Source organism: Nematolebias whitei, chromosome 17, assembly GCF_014905685.2.
Source record: "Nematolebias whitei isolate Nwh7 chromosome 17, NemWhi1, whole genome shotgun sequence".
Classification (NCBI taxonomy): domain Eukaryota; kingdom Metazoa; phylum Chordata; class Actinopteri; order Cyprinodontiformes; family Rivulidae; genus Nematolebias; species Nematolebias whitei.
In genome coordinates, this window is record NC_056514.1 from 20,302,185 (window position 1) to 20,309,126 (window position 6,942).

Sequence of the window (6,942 nt, forward strand, 5' to 3'; positions counted from 1 at the left end):
AGGCAACTCAGGAGTCCAGACCCCTCACTAACTGAAAACATCTGGTGCATCATCAAAGACAACTCAGGACATCCAGACCACTCACAAACTGAAAACATCTGGTGCATCATGGTACAAAGACAACTCAGGACATCCAGACCCCTCAGCAACTGAAAAAATCTGGTGCATCATGGTACAAAGATAACTCAGGAGTCCAGACACCTCCCTAACTGAAAACATCTGGTGCACCATGGTACAAAGATAACTCAGGAGTTCAGACCCTTCACCAACTGAAAACATCTGGTGTATCATGGCACAAAGATAACTCAGGAGTTCAGATCATCACCAAATGAAAACATCTGGTGCATCATGGTACAAAGACAACTCAGGACATCCAGACCCCTCACCAACTGAAAACATCTGGTGCACCATGGCACAAAGACAACTCAGGAGTCCAGACCACTCACCAACTTGCTCCACTTGCTCAAGCCGAGATCGGATGCTTTCCTCCCTCTCCGCTTTGCTGCTCTGTCTGTCTGTGAAACTGCTTCTGAGACTCTCTTGCATTTCTTCCGAACCATAATTATGGACTTGTTCTGACCAGTTGGTCCCTCATCTTAATTTACAACATTTCTTCAAGAGAAGACAGGCTTTAGGCGAGCCGATTTACCCTGTTAGCATGTACGCAGCTGGATATCTCATCGACTGGAAGACTTGATGATGTGTCTATCTCTGCTGCCATCTATGGATTTTAAGGATGCATATTTAATTGTATTCACGATAACCAGTTCCTGCTTTTTGGATTCAGCTGGTCCTGGTTTTTATCTACAATCAAGGAAGTCGTCAGCAGCAAATTTGGACCCGATCACGCTGCTTGCCTTTATGATGGTTTGGTTTCATGTCTCGAGTACCCGGATTCAAATGGTTTGGGCTGAATGGATCAGATCTTGGGGATTTTTACTCAGTCATGTTCCATCGGTGTGGTCATGTTATTTTGGACATTTCGGAACCGAGTGGACCGACACAGACTCAATGTTGATGTCATTAAGTTCTGCCTGTCCCCAAAACAACTGTGTGTTTATCTAAAATTTGGTCGCCTTGGTGTCCTTGAAGGCCAACTTATCAGAATTTCGCCTGGAGAAAATGTGATCTGACGCTCACCACCCCACTCCCTGAGGAATTTCCAACTGATAACCAGATGAAACCCCGCTGAAAAAACTTTGTCATCATTTCAGGACTCTTGGATACTCAGGGGTTATCCTTGGCTATTCCTCGACATACCTCGAGAATGTTTATGGATCTCACCGGAGGACAATACTGATTACAGTGACCTCGAGAGCATCTGTAAGCGTTGTTGACCGCTCTCGTCTCTTCCTTCTTCCTGCTCTTCTCTACTGCAGAATGTCTAGGTAAATATGTGCTTCTTTGTGCGAGGTGTTTTTTCAATATTAGGGGTTTTTCTCAGCCAAGAAAAAAGTCTGATAGGAATTTTTTTTCGCATCCAACTCCTACATGTGTCCAGTTAACCACTGTTTTTGTCTGTCCAAACAGGTCTCACTTGTAAATGAGTATTTGAGGCTCAATGTGATTTATCTGTTTAAATAAAGGTTGAATGAATGAATGAAAACCAACTGAAAACATCTGGTGCATCATGGTACACAGACAACTCAGGACATCCAGACCACTCACCAATTGAAAACATCTGGTGTATCATCAAAGACAACTCAGGACATCCAGACCCCTCACCAATTGAAAACATCTGGTGCATCATGGTACAAAGACAACTCAGGACATCCAGACCACTCACCAACTGAAAACATCTGGTGCATCATCAAAGACAGGTCAGGACTGCTGAACAGCTAGAATCCATTTCCCTCCAGCAGCTGCTCTCCTCAGCTCCTGGATGTTTACAGACTGTTGTGATGCTTCACAGTGGAAACACTTTTTAAACGTGTTGCTGCCATCAAATTCAAAACTACTTATTTTTTTCCTAAATTAGAGACTACTTCATGTAAGCATTTGATTTGTTTACTGTGAATAAAAGATGGGTTTATCAAGTCATTGTATTTTGTCTTTATTTACATTTTATTTTACACAACGTGCCAACTCTTTGTCAGAACTGGAGGAGTAGTTTGATACAAACAGGAGCTTTGCTGCTGAACTTTAAGCTCTGGTTAAATATTATTAAAGCAGAACTCTGATCATTCATGGCTGAGCAGCTCAGAAACACATGAACAAACTTACCGTTCATTCTGACCTCCAAACTCCAACAGCAGCAGCAACCAAACTAAACGAGTCAAGTCCGACAACACTCATCTCTTGCCGTAGTTGCTTTTGGTTTCTCTCCCTCTCAAAAAACAAAAAGTAAGAGGTTAGCACCGCACCGGCTCCATGCCGGCGCTGTGGCCGAGGAGTGTCCACCCAACAGCGGCGTGAGGACTGATGCTGAGTCGGTGAACAGCGAGGCCTGCCGGGAGCCGCTGTCTGTCATGAATTCAGTCTAATAAACACACAAACTACAATAAAAACAAGCCGGAATGTAAACTTAAATCCTTTTTAATCACCTGCGTACAATGTAGCGGGCCGTTTGCCAAGGAAATAAAAAAGTTTTTGGTTTCTTTGCTTTGTATCCTGTGACTCTGCGGAAAAAAAGGAAACAGAGCGCTGACATGTCACGTGACCGAACACACAGCTGTCATATGACCAGGAAGCGTTGCTGGGAGTTGTAGTCCTTAAACAACACTTTAAAATTAAAGGCGAGCATTTTGAACAACTATTTCTGTTTTGTAATTCAAGTAAAATGAGAGAGCATGTCAAAATGAGTTGAGATTTAATAAAATACAATAAATTACATAATCTCAAAATTTATTTTCGTTGGTAAATTTCACTTACATAAATCTAAATTTTGTTTATAAATTCTTCCATTCCTTACATATATTTTTCTTTTTGTAGTCTGTGTTCATATATTTAGCTGTGGCATGAGCACCTCAGATGGCACCATCTACAACAGTGGTTCTCATGCTGGGGTTCCCAGATCCCCAGAGGGTCTGCAAGCTGGTGTTTGGGGGTCCACAAAAAAAAAAAAGATTTTTTTGTTTGTTTGTTTGTTTTTACAATCACATAGTTTTAACAACCCATTAAAATGCAGGAAATGACATCTGCTTTATTCAAAATTTTCTGGAGGAGGGCCCCAGACCCCCGTAACAAATGAATGAAAAATGAAAAATACTCCATGTTTAAAAATATAACATTTGTATTAACACTATTAAAGAATACATATTAGGTATTAATGTTACACAAATATTTCCATTGCATTAAAGAAACAAATTGAAGAAAACTATTTAATAACCATGAGGGTTGTGAGGGGGCCACAGAACACAAGAAGTTTGAGAACCACAGCTCTACAGCCTCATCTGCAAGTCTCTAACTTTAGAATTTTTATATTATTTTATTTTTTCACTTCTAATGAGATTGATCCTGATTGCACGTTGTGACTTTGTCGGACAACATGTGGACATTGCAACACTACAAACTGTAGCAGGAACTACCATTAAAGGTAGTTGATGTTTTAGGTGTGGTGTCAAAATATGTATTTTATCAAGACAATAAATATTCCAGTCACAACACTCTATGTGTATTGTTGAAACTAAATGTAATGCTACAGTGGTATCAGAGGTTTATGTATATAGACTCATCAGTGGTGTGCATGTCATTAATTATGCCCTTTTAATTTATTTGTTCTTTTTTAATGATTAACCGCATACATTTTACAACTTGAAAAAAATACAGTAATTGTGCACACATGTTTAATTTATCGCAAGCCTTTAATCCACACTGTGTCAAATCTATGCATACAAGCTGCACCCACATAAACTAAATCATTTAATAACTGAAGGCTGTAGAATGTCGTAACTTGACCAGACCAAGTCTCACTGATGTCTCATTGATCAGGATTGACTGCAGCTGCTCATTTCTCTTTGCCATGAATTAATTTCACAGTATTGTATTATTCAGAACAATTTTCATAACTCAGTGAAGATCTAAAAAAGTTATTTGCAGATTTACACAAGTTGGGACAATCTTTTGAAGACTTTTCTAAACAACTTCAGTTCCCAGACTCATCAGATCATACAATCATCCATGTTGTTCAAATGTATCACCACTTGCCATGGTCTAAAAGAAGACAAGCGTTGTCATCCTCAGCTGAAAGGGAACTGGTTTAGGAGCAACTCAGGAACCAACAAAGGTGAAGACAACCATGAACAGGAACCTGCTGGAACATCAGTGTCTCTGTCCACAGTGAATCTAGTTTTACGTCACCAAGGACTGCAAGAGTGTCATCCAAGGAAGAAGCTCCTGTTCCAAAAGGGACACAAAGATTCTAGCTGCCCCTGTGGACAAGCTAAATTTCTTCTGGAGAGCAGCTTTATGGTCAGACAAGACAAAAAATTAGCTGGTTGGCCACAATGACACAATGTTTGGTGGAGTCAACAGGCTTTCAAACCTAAGAACACTGAGCTGTGTGTAAGCCAGCTTTCAAACATGGTGGTGGCAACACCATGCTGTGGTACTGGTGCCATCCATCCATCTATTATCTTTACCCGTTTATTCCATTTTGGGTCACGGGGGTCGCTGGTGCCCATGTCCAGCAATCACTGTGCGAAGGGCGGGGTACACCCTGGACAGGTCTCCAGTCCATCACAGGGCCACATAGAGACAAACGAGACAAACAACCATTCACTCTCTCACTCACACCTAGGGACAATTTAGAGTTACCAATCAGCCTAACATGCATGTTTTTGGTCTGTGGGAGGAAACCGGAGTACCCGGAGAAAACCCACGCATGCACGGAGAGAACATTCAAACTCCACCCAGAAAGGCCCCTGGACCGGGGTTTGAACCAGGGACCTGTTCACTGAGAGGCAGCAGCTCTACCAGTTGCACCACCGTGCTGCCCTGGTACTGGTGCATTACACAAAATAGATTAAACAATGAAGAAGAAGGACTACTTCCAAATTCTTCAAATTTACCTTGAATTAACAGCTAGAGTCCTGAAACTTGGCCTGGGTGTTCCAACAGGACAAAGATCCATTTCAGTTTATGCATTTTTATAACTGTCTATTGTTGTCGCTGTTGTCCATTGTTGTCATCACTCTTTGTTGAAATCAGGTCTCTCTTGTAAATGAGTCCTCGAGGCTCAATGGGATTTACCTGTATAAATAAAGGTTGAATGAATGAAAAGTCACAGCAAAATTCATCTCAGGGCACTGAACAGAAACATCCATACATAAAAATAATAACTGAACACTATATATCTCATCCCAAACACACTGGTTGGATAAAACTAAGATTAAATGGCCCTCTCAAAGACCTCACAGCAAAACCATTAAAAATGTGCTTGAAAGTCACGCCAGTGCAAGAAACCAACAAATTTAGGCAAATTCTTCCAAGAAGAGTGGTCAAATATTCATCCAGATTTGTACCAGAAACTTGTTGAATGATGGCTACAAATAGCAAGAGGATGAGGTGCAGCTTGCTGCACGAGATTTTAACAAATATTAGTGACATGTGTGTCAGGGTGATTCTAGACTCTGACCTTCTAGGGGTGCTTCTCCCCCAGTGTTGACAATGGCTCTTGGCTTGAACAACGCAGTGTCCATTGGCATCAGAAGCATTTGTAATGGGGGGTGGGGAAGACACACTGGTGGGCGGGGGGGGTTCTCCACCAGAAAATTTTGAATAAAGTAGATGCCACTTCTTACATTCTGATGTATTTCAATGGGTTGTTTAACATCGTTTGACTACATAAATAAATGCTTGATTGAATAACTATTTTAGAAAGCATGGCACAACATTCACTTTTTTGTATATTATTTTTGTACTTTTATTGCACGCTTTAGATTTATTTAGTTTGTTTGTATGTTTTTGCAAGTTGAATCGGTTCTTCTCATCCTGATTGTTTGACCTTGTGTTAATATGCATATGACAAACAAATATAGCATAACAAGAAGTAGCCTGACCAACAGCTCTCCTTGTGTGTATAGAGCATGCGCCGCTTCTCTCACGCATTTTAACACGCCCCCAACCCCCCCCCCCACACACACACACACACGCACACACACCTCCAGCTCCTGCTGGTAAGGGGCATTTCCCTTCAGGACAAATTGAGATTGCTGAATGGTCAGTGATTAGTCCACTGGATTGATTGACAGGTAACGTCGAGGATCCAACTTGTGCAGTAAAAAAATTATAGATTTGTGTCATAATTTATTCTAAATTTATTCAATATTTTTGGTGAATCTAAAGGTTTGATAAGTAATAAATAAATAAAATAAAGTGCTATGTGTTGTCATCATTGTATGTTCCCATACAAAGACAAAATTGGTTCTCTGCATTTAACCCATCACACCTGGGATATGCCCAGGTGGAGCAGTGGGCAGCTGTGTAAGCACCCGGGGAGCAATTTGGATACATATAGTGTGTACTAATAATTTTAACCTTTAATGAATTAGAGAAAAATTGCAATATGTGCATCCAGTTTCACCGTTTAAAAATGGTTGAAGTTGTATTTTACATAATCATTCCTTCCTGGAATAAACAACGACGCAAGTAAAATATTAAAATCACCAAATTATTGTAACATTCATTCTCTTGATGACTTGACGTAAACTGTAAGTTCAGTAATGTGTTTGGACAAGTCCATAAACAGATGCAACTGTGACAAAGTTTTTGTTGTTGTTTCTATAATCAGAAGCTTTATTGTGTGTAAATGCATTTTATTTTTGACTTTATTCTGCATTAGCTCAGTCTGTTGAAAATCCTGGTCTTGATCCATCCTCTTTGTCAAACTTTAGGCCAATCTCCAAGTTACTTTTTATATTCAAAATTTTAGAGAAAGTTGTTTACACCCAGCTGAATATACATATACACATATATATATATATACATATATATATATATATA